Source organism: Symphalangus syndactylus, chromosome 23 (assembly GCF_028878055.3).
Source record: "Symphalangus syndactylus isolate Jambi chromosome 23, NHGRI_mSymSyn1-v2.1_pri, whole genome shotgun sequence".
NCBI lineage: Eukaryota > Metazoa > Chordata > Mammalia > Primates > Hylobatidae > Symphalangus > Symphalangus syndactylus.
In genome coordinates this window covers 1,177,320-1,190,731 of record NC_072445.2, presented here as the reverse complement: position 1 = coordinate 1,190,731, position 13,412 = coordinate 1,177,320, and positions in this window count along the sequence as shown.

Genomic DNA, 13,412 nt, shown 5'->3' with positions numbered 1-13,412 from the left:
AACTTCTTTCTGATCTGTGCATTCAGCTAACAGAGTTAAACCATACTTTTGATTGAGCAGATCTGAACACTCTTTCTGTAGAAAATGCAACTGGACATTTGGAGCGCTAAGAGCGTAGTAGTGGAAAAAGGAATGTATTCAAATATAAACTACACAGAAGCATTCTGTGAAACTACTTTCTGATCTGAACATTCAGGTAACAGAGTTAAACCATACTTTTGATTGAGCAGTTTTGAAACACTCTGTCTGTAGAAAATGCAACTGGACATTCGTAGCGCTAAGTGGGTAATAGTGGAAAAAAGAATATGTTCAAATATAAACTACACAGAAGCATTGTATGAAACATCTTTCTGTTCTGTGCATTCAACTAACAGAGTTGAACCTTACTTTTGATTGAGCCGTTCTGAAACACTCTTTCTGTAGAAACTGCAATTGGACATTCTGAGCGCTAGGAGGCCTATATTGGGAAAAAGAATGTCTACAAATAAAAACTACACAGAAGAAATGTGTGAAACTTCTTTCTGTTCTGTTTGTTCAACTAAAAGAGTTGAACCTTAGTTTTGAATGAGCCGTTCTGAGAAACTCTTTCTGTAGAAAATGCAAGTGGAGATTCGGAGCGCTAAGAGGGTAATAGTGGAAATAGGAATGTCTCCAAATATAAACTACACAGAATCATTCTGTGCAACTTATTTCTGATCTGTGCATTCAGCTAACAGAGTTAAACCATACTTTTGATAGAGCAGATCTGAACACTCTTTCTGTAGAAAATGCAACTGGACATTTGGAGCGCTAAGAGAGTAGTAGTGGAAAAAGGAATATATTCAAATATAAACTACACAGAAGCATTCTGTGAAACTTCTTTCTGATCTGAGCATTCAGCTAACAGAGTTAAACCATACTTTTGATTGAGCAGTTTTGAAACACTCTGTCTGTAGAAAATGCAACTGGACATTCGTAGCGCTAAGTGGGTAAAAGTGGAAAAAAGAATATTTTCAAATATAAACTACAAAGAAGCATTGTATGAAACTTCTTTCTGTTCTGTGCATTCAACTACAAGAGTTGAACCTTACTTTTGATTGAGCCTTTCTGAAACACTCTTTCTGTAGAAACTGCAATTGGACATTCTGAGCGCTAAGAGGCCTCTATTGGGAAAAATAATATCTTCAAATAAAAACTACACAGAAGCATTGTGTGAAACTTATTCCTGATATGTTCATTAAGCTAACAGAGTTAAACCATACTTTTGATTGCGCAGTTCTGAACACTCTTTCTGTAGAAAATGCAAGTGGACATTCGGAGCGCTAAGAGGGTAATAGTGGAAAAAGGAATATATTCAAATATAGACTACACAGTAGCATTCTGTGAAAATTCTTTCTGTTCTGTGCATTCAACTAACAGAGTTGAACCATACTTTTGATTGAGCCGTTCTGAAACACTCTTTCTGTAGAAACTGCAATTGGACATGCTAAGCGCTAAGAGGCCTACATTGGGAAAAAGAATATCTTCAAATAAAAACTACACAGATGCATTCTGTGAAACTTATTTCTGATCTGTAAATTCAGTTAACAGAGATAAAACATATTTTTGATTGAGCAGTTATGAAACACTCTTTTTGTAGAAAATGCAAGTGGAGATTCGGAGCGCTAAGAGGGTAATAGTGGAAAAAGGAATGTCTTCAAATATAAACTACACAGAATCATTCGGTGAAACTTCTTTCTGATCTGTGCATTCAGCTAACAGAGTTAAACCATACTTTTGATTGAGCAGATCTGAACACTCTTTCTGTAGAAAATGCAACTGGACATTTGGAGCGCTAAGAGCGTAGTAGTGGAAAAAGGAATATATTCAAATATAAACTACACAGAAGCATTCTGTGAAACTTCTTTCTGAACTGAGTATTCCGCTAACAGACTTAAACCATACTTTTGATTGAGCAGTTTTGAAACACTCTGTCTGTAGAAAATGCAACTGGACATTCGTAGCGCTAAGTGGGTAATAGTGGAAAAAAGAATATGTTCAAATATAAACTACACAGAAGCATTGTATGAAACTACTTTCTGTTCTGTGCATTCAACTAACAGGGTTGAACCTTACTTTTGATTGAGCCGTTCTGAAACACTCTTTCTGTAGAAACTGCAATTCTACATTCTGAGCGCTAGGAGGCCTATATTGGGAAAAAGAATGTCTACAAATAAAAACTACACAGAAGAATTGTGTGAAACTTCTTTCTGTTCTGTTTGTTCAACTAAAAGATTTGAACCTTAGTTTTGATTGAGCCGTTCTGAAACACTCTTTCTGTAGAAAATGCAAGTGGAGATTCGGAGCGCTAAGAGGGTAATAGTGGAAAAAGTAATGTCTCCAAATATAAACTACACAGAATCATTCTGTGAAACTTCTTTCTGATCTGTGCATTCAGCTAGCAGAGTTAAACCATACTTTTGATTGAGCAGATTAGAAGACTCTTTCTGTAGAAAATGCAACTGGACATTTGGAGCGCTAAGAGAGTAGTAGTGGAAAAAGGAATATATTCAAATAAAAACTACACAGATGCATTCTGTGAAACTTATTTCTGATCTGTAAATTCAGTTAACAGAGATAAAGCATATTTTTGATTGAGCAGTTATGAAACACTCTTTTTGTATAAAATGCAAGTGGAGATTCGGAGCACTAAGAGGGTAATACTGGAAAAAGGAATGTCTTCAAATATAAACTACAAAGAATCATTCGGTGAAACTTCTTTCTGATCTGTGCATTCAGCTAACAGAGTTAAACCATACTTTTGATTGAGCAGATCTGAACACTCTTTCTGTAGAAAATGCAAATGGACATTTGGAGCGCTAAGAGAGTAGTAGTGGAAAAAGGAATATATTCAAATATAAACTACACAGAAGCATTCTGTGAAACTTCTTTCTGATCTGAGCATTCAGCCAACAGAGTTAAACCATACTTTCGATTGAGCAGTTTTGAAACACTCTGTCTGTAGAAAATGCAACTGGACATTCGTAGCGCTAAGTGGGTAATAGTGGAAAAGAATATGTTCAAATATAAACTACACAGAAACATTGTATGAAACTTCTTTCTGTTCTGTGCATTCAACTAACAGAGTTGAACCTTACTTTTGATTGAGCCTTTCTGAAACACTCTTTCTGTAGAAACTGCAATTGGACATTCTGAGCGCTAAGAGGCCTCTATTGGGAAAAATAATATCTTCAAATAAAAACTACACAGAAGCATTGTGTGAAACTTATTTCTGATATGTTCATTAAGCTAACAGAGTTAAACCATACTTTTGATTGCGCAGTTCTGAACACTCTTTCTGTAGAAAATGCAAGTGGACATTCGGAGCGCTAAGAGGGTAATAGTGGAAAAAGGAATATATTCAAATATAAACTACACAGTAGCATTTTGTAAAAATTCTTTTTGTTCTGTGCATTCAACTAACAGAGTTGAACCTTACTTTTGATTGAGCCTTTCTGAAACACTCTTTCTGTAGAAACTGCAATTGGACATGCTAAGCGCTAGGAGGCCTACATTGGGAAAAAGAATATCTTCAAATAAAAACTACACAGATGCATTCTGTGAAACTTATTTCTGATCTGTAAATTCAGTTAACAGAGATAAAGCATATTTTGGATTGAGCAGTTATGAAACACTCTTTTTGTAGAAAATGCAAGTGGAGATTCGGAGCGCTAAGAGGGTAATAGTGGAAAAAGGAATGTCTTCAAATATAAACTACACAGAATCATTCGGTGAAACTTCTTTCTGATCTGTGCATTCAGCTAAAAGAGTTAAACCATACTTTTGATTGAGCAAATCTGAACACTCTTTCTGTAGAAAATGCAACTGGACATTTGGAGCGCTAAGAGCGTAGTAGTGGAAAAAGGAATATATTCAAATATAAACTACACAGAAGCATTCTGTGAAACTTCTTTCTGATCTGAGCATTCAGCTAACAGAGTTAAACCATACTTTTGATTGAGCAGTTTTGAAACACTCTGTCTGTAGAAAATGCAACTGGACATTCGTAGCGCTAAGTGGTTAATAGTGGAAAAAAGAATATGTTCAAATATAAACTACACAGAAGCATTGTATGAAACTTCTTTCTGTTCTGTGCATTCAACTAACAGAGTTGAACCTTACTTTTGATTGAGCCGTTCTGAAACACTCTTTCTGTAGAAACTGCAATTGGACATTTTGAGCGCTAGGAGGCCTATATTGGGAAAAAGAATGTCTACAAATAAAAACTACACAGAAGAATTGTGTGAAACTTCTTTCTGTTCTGCTTGTTCAACTAAAAGAGTTGAACCTTAGTTTTGATTGAGCCGTTCTGAAACACTCTTTCTGTAGAAAATGCAAGTGGAGATTCGGAGCGCTAAGATGGTAATAGTGGAAAAAGAATGTCTCCAAATATAAACTACACATAATCATTCTGTGAAACTTCTTTCTGATCTGTGCATTCAGCTAACAGAGTTAAACCATACTTTTGATTGGGCCGATCTGAAGACTCTTTCTGTAGAAAATGAAACTGGACATTTGGAGCGCTAAGAGAGTAGTAGTGGAAAAAGGAATATATTCAAATATAAACTACACAGAAGCATTCTGTGAAACTTCTTTCTGATCTGAGCATTCAGCTAACAGAGTTAAACCATACTTTTGATTGAGCAGTTTTAAAACACTCTGTCTGTAGAAAATGCAACTGGACATTCGTAGCGCTAAGTGGGTAATAGTGGAAAAAAGAATATGTTCAAATATAAACTACACAGAAGCATTGTATGAAACTTCTTTCTGTTCTGTGCATTCAACTAACAGAGTTGAAACTTACTTTTGATTGAGCCTTTCTGAAACACTCTTTCTGTAGAAACTGCAATTGGACATTCTGAGCGCTAAGAGGCCTATATTGGGAAAAATAATATCTTCAAATAAAAACTACACAGAAGCATTGTGTGAAACTTATTTCTGATATGTTCATTAAGCTAACAGAGTTAAACCATACTTTTGATTGCGCAGTTCTGAACACTGTTTCTGTAGAAAATGCAAGTGGACATTCGGAACGCTAAGAGGGTAATAGTGGAAAAAGGAATATATTCAAATATAAACTACACAGTAGCATTCTGTGAAAATTCTTTCTGTTCTGTGCATTCAACTAACAGAGTTGAACCTTACTTTTGATTCAGCCGTTCTGAAACACCCTTTCTGTAGAAACTGCAATTGGACATGCTAAGCGCTAAGAGGCCTACAATGGGAAAAAGAATATCTTCAAATAAAAACTACACAGATGCATTCTGTGAAACTTATTTCTGATCTGTAAATTCAGTTAACAGAGATAAAACATATTTTTGATTGAGCAGTTATGAAACACTCTTTTTGTAGAAAATGCAAGTGGAGATTCTGAGCGCTAAGAGGGTAATAGTGGAAAAAGGAATGTCTTCAAATATAAACTACACAGAATCATTCGGTGAAACTTCTTTCTGATCTGTGCATTCAGCTAACAGAGTTAAACCATACTTTTGATTGAGCAGATCTGAACACTCTTTCTGTAGAAAATGCAACTGGACATTTGGAGCGCTAAGAGCGTAGTAGTGGAAAAAGGAATGTATTCAAATATAAACTACACAGAAGCATTCTGTGAAACTACTTTCTGATCTGAACATTCAGGTAACAGAGTTAAACCATACTTTTGATTGAGCAGTTTTGAAACACTCTGTCTGTAGAAAATGCAACTGGACATTCGTAGCGCTAAGTGGGTAATAGTGGAAAAAAGAATATGTTCAAATATAAACTACACAGAAGCATTGTATGAAACATCTTTCTGTTCTGTGCATTCAACTAACAGAGTTGAACCTTACTTTAGATTGAGCCGTTCTGAAACACTCTTTCTGTAGAAACTGCAATTGGACATTCTGAGCGCTAGGAGGCCTATATTGGGAAAAAGAATGTCTACAATAAAAACTACAGAGAAGAATTGTGTGAAACTTCTTTCTGTTCTGTTTGTTCAACTAAAAGATTTGAACCTTAGTTTTGATTGAGCCGTTCTGAAACACTCTTTCTGTAGAAAATGCAAGTGGAGATTCGGAGCGCTAAGAGGGTCATAGTGGAAAAAGGAATGTCTCCAAATATAAACTACACAGAATTATTCTGTGAAACTTCTTTCTGATCTGTGCATTTAGCTAACAGAGTTAAAACATACATTTGATTGAGCAGATCTGAACACTCTTTCTGTAGAAAATACAACTGGACATTTGGAGCGCTAAGAGAGTAGTAGTGGAAAACGGAATATATTCAAATATAAACTACACAGAAGCATTCTGTGAAACTTCTTTCTGATCTGAGCATTCAGCTAACAGAGTTAAACCATACTTTTGATTGAGCAGTTTTGAAACACTCTGTCTGTAGAAAATGCAACTGGACATTCGTAGCGCTAAGTGGGTAATAGTGGAAAAAAGAATACGTTCAAATATAAACTACACAGAAGCATTGTATGAAACTTCTTTCTGTTCTGTGCATTCAACTAACAGAGTTGAACCTTACTTTTGATTGAGCCTTTCTGAAACACTCTTTCTGTAGAAACTGCAATTGGACATTCTGAGCGCTAAGAGGCCTATATTGGGAAATATAATATCTTGAAATAAAAACTACACAGAAACATTGTTTGAAACTTATTTCTGATATGTTCATTAAGCTAACAGAGTTAAACCATACTTTTGATTGCACAGTTCTGAACACTCTTTCTGTAGAAAATGCAAGTGGACATTCCGAGCGCTAAGAGGGTAATAGTGGAAAAAGGAATATATTCAAATATAAACTACACAGTAGCATTCTGTGAAAATTCTTTCTGTTCTGTGCATTCAACTAACAGAGTTAAATCTTACTTTTGATTGAGCCGTTCTGAAACACTCTTTCTGTAGAAACTGCAATTGGACATGCTAAGCGCTAAGAGGCCTACATTGGGAAAAAGAATATCTTCAAATAAAAACTACACAGATGCATTCTGTGAAACATATTTCTGATCTGTAAATTCAGTTAACAGAGATAAAACATATTTTTGATTGAGCAGTTATGAAACACTCTTTTTGTAGAAAATGAAAGTGGAGATTCGGAGCGCTAAGAGGGTTATAGTGGAAAAAGGAATGTCTTCAAATATAAACTACACAGAATCATTCGGTGAAACATCTTTCTGATCTGTGCATTCAGCTACCAGAGTTAAACCATACTTTTGATTGAGCAGATCTGAACACTCTTTCTGTAGAAAATGCAACTGGACATTTGGAGCGCTAAGAGCGTAGTAGTGGAAAAAGAAATATATTCAAATATAAACTACACAGAAGCATTGTATGAAACTACTTTCTGTTCTGTGCATTCAACTAACAGAGTTGAACCTTACTTTTGATTGAGCCGTTCTGAAACACTCTTTCTGTAGAAACTGCAATTGGACATTCAGAGCGCTAGGAGGCCTATATTGGGAAAAAGAATGTCTACAAATAAAAACTACAGAGAAGAATTGTGTGAAACTTCTTTCTGTTCTGTTTGTTCAACTAAAAGAGTTGAACCTTAGTTTTGATTGAGCCGTTCTGAGAAACTCTTTCTGTAGAAAATGCAAGTGGAGATTCGGAGCGCTAAGAGGGTAATAGTGGAAAAAGGAATGTCTCCAAATATAAACTACACAGAATAATTCTGTGAAACTTCTTTCTGATCTGTGCATTCAGCTAACAGAGTTAAACCATTCTTTTGATTGAGCAGATCTGAACACTCTTTCTGTAGAAAATGCAACTGGACATTTGGAGCGCTAAGAGAGTAGTAGTGGAAAAAGGAATATATTCAAATATAAACTACACAGAAGCATTCGGTGAAACTTCTTTCTGATCTGAGCATTCAGCTAACAGAGTTAAACCATACTTTTGATTGAGCAGTTTTGAAACACTCTGTCTGTAGAAAATGCAACTGGACATTCGTAGCGCTAAGTGGGTAATAGTGGAAAAAAGAATATGTTCAAATATAAACTACACAGAAGCATTGTATGAAACTTCTTTCTGTTCTGTGCATTCAACTAACAGAGTTGAACCTTACTGTTGATTGAGCCGTTCTGAAACACTCTTTCTGTAGAAACTGCAATTGGACATTTTGAGCGCTAAGAGGCCTATATTGGGAAAAAGAATGTCTACAAATAAAAACTACACAGAAGAATTGTGTGAAACTTCTTTCTGTTCTGTTTGTTCAACTAAAAGAGTTGAACCCTAGTTTTGATTGAGCCGTTCTGAAACACTCTTTCTGTAGAAAATGCAAGTGGAGAATCGGAGCGCTAAGAGGGTAATAGTGGAAAAAGAATGTCTCCAAATATAAACTACACAGAATCATTCTGTGAAACTTCTTTCTGATCTGTGCATTCAGCTAACAGAGTTGAACCTTACTTTTGATTGAGCCTTTCTGAAACACTCTTTCTGTAGAAACAGCAATTGGACATTCTGAGCACTAAGAGGCCTCTATTGGGAAAAATAATATCTTCAAATAAAAACTACACAGAAGCATTGTGTGAAACTTATTTCTGATATATTCATTAAGCTAACAGAGTTAAACCATACTTTTGATTGCGCAGTTCTGAACACTCTTTCTGTAGAAAATGCAAGTGGACATTCGGAGCGCTAAGAGGGTAATAGTGGAAAAAGGAATATATTCAAATATAAACTACACAGTAGCATTCTGTGAAAATTCTTTCTGTTCTGTGCATTCAACTAACAGAGTTGAACCTTACTTTTGATTGAGCCGTTCTGAAACACTCTTTCTGTAGAAACTGCAATTGGACATGCTAAGCGCTAGGAGGCCTACATTGGGAAAAAGAGTATCTTCAAATAAAAACTACACAGATGCATTCTGTGAAACATATTTCTGATCTGTAAATTCAGTTAACAGAGGTAAAGCATATTTTGGATTGAGCAGTTATGAAACACTCTTTTTGTAGAAAATGCAAGTGGAGATTCGGAGCGCTAAGAGGGTAATAGTGGAAAAAGGAATGTCTTCAAATATAAACTACACAGAATCATTCGGTGAAACTTCTTTCTGATCTGTGCATTCAGCTAACAGAGTTAAACCATACTTTTGATTGAGCAGATCTGAACACTCTTTCTGTAGAAAATGCAAATGGACATTTGGAGCGCTAAGAGCGTAGTAGTGGAAAAAGGAATATATTCAAATATAAACTACACAGAAGCATTCTGTGAAACATCTCTCTGCTCTGAGCATTCAGCTAACAGAGTTAAACCATACTTTTGATTGAGCAGTTTTGAAACACTCTGTCTGTAGAAAATGCAACTGGACATTCGTAGCGCTAAGTGGGTAATAGTGGAAAAAAGAATATGTTCAAATATAAACTACACAGAAGCATTGTATGAAACTTCTTTCTGTTCTGTGCATTCAACTAACAGTGTTGAACCTTACTTTTGATTGAGCCGTTCTGAAACCCTCTTTCTGTAGAAACTGCAATTGGACATTTTGAGCGCTAGGAGGCCTATATTGGGAAAAAGAATGTCTACAAATAAAAACTACACAGATGAATTGTGTGAAACTCCTTTCTGTTCTGTTTGTTCAACTAAAAGAGTTGAACCTTAGTTTTGATTGAGCCGTTCTGAAACACACTTTCTGTAGAAAATGCAAGTTGAGATTCGGATCGCTAAGAGGGTAATAGTGGAAAAAGAATGTCTCCAAATATAAACTACACAGAATCATTCTGTGAAACTTCTTTCTGATCTGTGCATTCAGCTAACAGAGTTAAACCATACTTTTGATTGAGCAGATCTGAAGACTCTTTCTGTAGAAAATGCAACTGGACATTTGGAGCGCTAAGAGAGTAGTAGTGGAAAAAGGAATATATTCAAATATAAACTACACAGAAGCATTCTGTGAAACTTCTTTCTGATCTGAGCATTCAGCTAACAGAGTTAAACCATACTTTTGATTGAGCAGTTTTGAAACACTCTGTCTGTAGAAAATGCAACTGGACATTCGTAGCGCTAAGTGGGTAATAGTGGAAAAAAGAATATGTTCAAATATAAACTACACAGAAGCATTGTATGAAACTTCTTTCTGTTCTGTGCATTCAACTAACAGAGTTGAACCTTACTTTTGATTGAGCCTTTCTGAAACACTCTTTCTGTAGGAACTGCAATTGGACATTCTGAGCGCTAAGAGGCCTATATTGGGAAAAATAATATCTTCAAATAAAAACTACACAGAAGCATTGTGTGAAACTTATTTCTGATATGTTCATTAAGCTAACAGAGTTAAACCATACTTTTGATTGCGCAGTTCTGAACACTCTTTCTGTAGAAAATGCAAGTGGACATTCGGAGCGCTAAGAGGGTAATAGTGGAAAAAGGAATATATTCAAATGTAAACTGCACAGTAGCATTCTGTGAAAATCCTTTCAGTTCTGTGCATTCAACTAACAGAGTTGAACCTTACTTTTGATTCAGCCGTTCTGAAACACCCTTTCTGTAGAAACTGCAATTGGTCATGCTAAGCGCTAAGAGGCCTACATTGGGAAAAAGAATATCTTCAAATAAAAACTACACAGATGCATTCTGTGAAACTTATTTCTGATCTGTAAATTCAGTTAACAGAGATAAAACATATTTTTGATTGAGCAGTTATGAAACACTCTTTTTGTAGAAAATGCAAGTGGAGATTCGGAGCGCTAAGAGGGTAATAGTGGAAAAAGGAATGTCTTCAAATATAAACTACACAGAATCATTCGGTGAAACTTCTTTCTGATCTGTGCATTCAGCTAACAGAGTTAAAACATACTTTTGATTGAGCAGATCTGAACACTCTTTCTGTAGAAAATGCAACTGGACATTTGGAGCGCTAAGAGCGTAGTAGTGGAAAAAGGAATATATTCAAATATAAACTACACAGAAGCATTCTGTGAAACTTCTTTCTGATCTGAGCATTCAGGTAACAGAGTTAAACCATACTTTTGATTGAGCAGTTTTGAAACACTCTGTCTGTAGAAAATGCAACTGGACATTCGTAGCGCTAAGTGGGTAATAGTGGAAAAAAGAATATGTTCAAATATAAACTACACAGAAGCATTGTATGAAACTTCTTTCTGTTCTGTGCATTCAACTAACAGAGTTGAACCTTACTTTTGATTGAGCCGTTCTGAAACACTCTTTCTGTAGAAACTGCAATTGGACATTCTGAGCGCTAGGAGGCCTATATTGGGAAAAAGAATGTCTACAAAAAAAAACTACAGAGAAGAATTGTGTGAAACTTCTTTCTGTTCTGTTTGTTCAACTAAAAGATTTGAACCTTAGTTTTGATTGAGCCGTTCTGAAACACTCTTTCTGTAGAAAATGCAAGTGGAGATTCGGAGCGCTAAGAGGGTAATAGTGGAAAAAGGAATGTCTCCAAATAAAAACTACACAGATTTATTCTGTGAAACTTCTTTCTGATCTGTGCATTCAGCTAACAGAGTTAAAACATACCTTTGATTGAGCAGATCTGGACACTCTTTCTGTAGAAAATGCAACTGGACATTTGGAGCGCTAAGAGAGTAGTAGTGGAAAAAGGAATACATTCAAATATAAACTACACAGAAGCATTCTGTGAAACTTCTTTCTGATCTGAGCATTCAGCTAACAGAGTTAAACCATACTTTTGATTGAGCAGTTTTGAAACACTCTGTCTGTAGAAAATGCAACTGGACATTCGTAGCGCTAAGTGGGTAATAGTGGAAAAAAGAATATGTTCAAATATAAACTACACAGAAGCATTGTATGAAACTTCTTTCTGTTCTGTGCATTCAACTAACAGAGTTGAACCTTACTTTTGATTGAGCCTTTCTGAAACACTCTTTCTGTAGAAACTGCAATTGGACATTCTGAGCGCTAAGAGGCCTCTATTGGGAAAAATAATATCTTCAAATAAAAACTACACAGAAGCATTGTGTGAAACTTATTTCTGATATGTTCATTAAGCTAACAGAGTTAAACCATACTTTTGATTGCGCAGTTCTGAACACTCTTTCTGTAGAAAATGCAAGTGGGCATTCGGAGCGCTAAGAGGGTAATAGTGGAAAAAGGAATATATTCAAATATAAACTACACAGTAGCATTCTGTGAAAATTCTTTCTGTTCTGTGCATTCAACTAACAGAGTTGAACCTTACTTTTGATTGAGCCGTTCTGAAACACTCTTTCTGTAGAAACTGCAATTGGACATGCTAAGCGCTAGGAGGCCTACATTGGGAAAAAGAGTATCTTCAAATAAAAACTACACAGATGCATTCTGTGAAACTTATTTCTGATCTGTAAATTCAGTTAACAGAGGTAAAGCATATTTTGGATTGAGCAGTTATGAAACACTCTTTTTGTAGAAAATGCAAGTGGAGATTCGGAGCGCTAAGAGGGTAATAGTGGAAAAAGGAATGTCTTCAAATATAAACTACACAGAATCATTCCGTGAAACTTCTTTCTGATCTGTGCATTCAGCTAACAGAGTTAAACCATACTTTTGATTGAGCAGATCTGAACACTCTTTCTGTAGAAAATGCAACTGGACATTTGGAGCGCTAAGAGCGTAGTAGTGGAAAAAGGAATATATTCAAATATAAACTACACAGAAGCATTCTGTGAAACTTCTCTCTGCTCTGAGCATTCAGCTAACAGAGTTAAACCATACTTTTGATTGAGCAGTTTTGAAACACTCTGTCTGTAGAAAATGCAACTGGACATTCGTAGCGCTAAGTGGGTAATAGTGGAAAAAAGAATATGTTCAAATATAAACTACACAGAAGCATTGTATGAAACTTCTTTCTGTTCTGTGCATTCAACTGACAGAGTTGAACCTTACTTTTGATTGAGCCGTTCTGAAACACTCTTTCTGTAGAAACTGCAATTGGACATTTTGAGCGCTAGGAGGCCTATATTGGGAAAAAGAATGTCTACAAATAAAAACTACACAGAAGAATTGTGTGAAACTTCTTTCTGTTCTGTTTGTTCAACTAAAAGAGTTGAACCTTAGTTTTGATTGAGCCGTTCTGAAACACTCTTTCTGTAGAAAATGCAAGTGGAGATTCGGAGCGCTAAGAGGGTAATAGTGGAAAAAGAATGTCTCCAAATATAAACTACACAGAATCATTCTGTGAAACTTCTTTCTGATCTGTGCATTCAGCTAACAGAGTTAAACCATACTTTTGATTGAGCAGATCTGAAGACTCTTTCTGTAGAAAATGCAACTGGACATTTTGAGCGCTAAGAGAGTAGTAGTGGAAAAAGGAATATATTCAAATATAAACTACACAGAAGCATTCTGTGAAACTTCTTTCTGATCTGAGCATTCAGCTAACAGAGTTAAACCATACTTTTGATTGAGCAGTTTTGAAACACTCTGTCTGTAGAAAATGCAACTGGACATTCGTAG